Source organism: Tupaia chinensis, unplaced genomic scaffold (genome assembly GCF_000334495.1).
Source record: "Tupaia chinensis unplaced genomic scaffold, TupChi_1.0 Scaffold000659_1, whole genome shotgun sequence".
Lineage (NCBI taxonomy): Eukaryota > Metazoa > Chordata > Mammalia > Scandentia > Tupaiidae > Tupaia > Tupaia belangeri.
Window position 1 is genome coordinate 381,659 of NW_006160181.1, and position 2,365 is coordinate 384,023.

General features: G+C 40.9%; 1 protein-coding gene across 1 annotated transcript in view; it reads left to right on the forward strand.

The window, feature by feature from the left end:
• NUP210L (nucleoporin 210 like) overlaps nucleotides 1-2,365 on the forward strand; it is a 169,517-nt gene that overhangs the window by 135,006 nt on the left and 32,146 nt on the right. The window lies entirely within an intron of this gene.

Genomic DNA, 2,365 nt, shown 5'->3' on the forward strand with positions numbered 1-2,365 from the left:
TTTTTATTTTTATTATATATAAAATTTTATTTATTTATTTATTTTTATGAGAGATTTTAGCTATAGGGTGTGTATACTCGCAAGAGAGAAAGAAAGCGAGAAATCATCCTCTGGGGAGATGGCCACACCACAATCCCTTCTCCTCCGTTCTCCTCTCAAGACTTCAGGCATGCGTGTAGAAGTGCCTGGCGTGAGTTTTAAGCTGCCAGGTCCAGGACTTGAATATGTGGGAGTCTAGCGACACAACCATTACATCATCTGCTGGTCCCAATAATTCTTTTTTTTTTTAAAGGGGTTTAGCAGGGTCAGCAGGTGGCATGGTGGATAAAGGCACTGAACTCCCACATGATCTACTGCAGTTCAAGTCCAGCTTGCTTTCTCACTTTCCTTTTCTCTCTTTCTCACTGTCTCTGTATAGTCAAATTAAAGAAATAATAATAACAAATGGAATTAAATAAATAATTCTTTAAAAAATAATAAAAGGGCTTTAGAGCCCTTGTTATAAACGTGATTAGCCTCAGGGCTGGCAGGTGGTGTGGTGGTTAGGGCCTGGATTCCCACATGACTGACCGTGGTTCAAGTCTTGATCTGACAACTTGCTTTCTCGCTTCCCTTCTCTCTCTCTGTTTCTCACTGGTCAACTTCAAAATAAAATAAAATATACTGACAATGAATAAAAATTAAATAAAATAATTATTTTTTAAAAAATGATTAACCTTGGGGGACCAGCAGGTGGCATAGTGGTTAAGACACTGGACACTCCCACATGGCTGACCATGGTTCAAGTCCTGGACCTGGTGGCTTACTTTCTCACTTTCTCTCTGTCTCCCTCTCTGGTCAAAATATATGAATGAATAAATAAAATTATATAAAATAATTCTTTAAAAAAAAAAAGATGATTAGCCTTGGGAACAGCAGATGGCATAATGGTTGTGTCACTTGACTTCTACGTGACTGACCATGGATTGAGTCCCAGACCTAGCAGCTTGAAACTCACGCTGTTTGCGTGTGTGGGCATGCCCAAAATCCCAAGAGGAGAATGGAAGAGAAGGGATCATGGCATGGCCATCCTCCCAGGGGGGTGATTTCTCATTTTCTGTCTCTCTGTCTCTGTTGCTCTGGTGAACGAACACATGCACCCTATTACAAAAATCTCTCTTAAAAAGAAGAGATTGGCCTCAAATTGGTATGAGCAGCTTTGACAAAAGGTTTGGTGTGGGAGGAGTGTGGAACTACTTCTATCAAAATTAGACCTAGGGACTAGCAGGTGGTATAGTGGTTAAGGCGTTGGACACTTCTACATAGCTGACCACAGTTCAAGTCCTGGGCCTGGTGGCTTGCTTTCTCACCCCCCCACCCTATGTGTCTCTCTCTGTCAAATAATAAATGAATAAATAAATTAAATTAAATAAATAATTCTTTTAAAAAATTAGACCTTGTGGGGCCAGCAGATGGTGTGTAGCAGTTACATCACTGGACTCCCACATAGTCTACCACAGTTCTAGTCCTAGACCTGGTGGCTTGAAACTCATCCCAGGCACATGCACATGCACGCCCAAGATCCCGGAAGGAGAATAGATTACGGCATGACCATCCCCCCGAAGAGGTGATTTCTCACTTTCTCTCCCAACTGTCTCTGTCTCTCTATGGTAAATGCATGCACCCTAAAGCAAAAACCTCTAAAAAAGAAAAATTAGACCTTATGGGCCAGCAGGTGGCGTGGTGACTAAGGCGTTGCATCCCACATGACTGGCTCTATAGTTTGTGATGGAGCCATCTCCCCAAGGTGTGCTTTCTCATTTTCCCTCTCTCTGGTGAGTGCACATACCCTATAACGAAAACTGAAAAAAGAAAAAATGAGACGTTGCTATTAGAATTTTATTTAACTTTTTAAAAATTTATCCATTTATTTATTTATTTATTTTAATTTGACCAGAGAGGGACAGAGAGAGAGAGAAAGAATGAGAAAGCAAGCCTCCAGTCCAGGACTCAAACCACGGTCAGCCACATGGGAGTCCAGCACCCCTAACTACCATACCACCTGCTGGCCCCCCCTTTTATTTTTAACTTTTTAAAAAATGTATCTATTTATTTATTTTAAATTACCAGAGAGGGACAGAGAAAGAGAGAGAGACTTTGTTATTAGAACTTTAAAATTTAGAACTAGAAAAAAATCTCAGAAGTAGCACTAAAATTATTATTATTATTGGATTTTTTTGGAAAAGTTTTTGCTATCGGGTGCATGCACTCACCAGAGAGAAAGAGAGAGACAGAGAGATAGAAGGCAAGAAATCACCCCCCACAGAGGATGGCCACGCCACAATCCCTTCTCCTCCATTCTCCTCTTGGGATCTTGGGCACACAC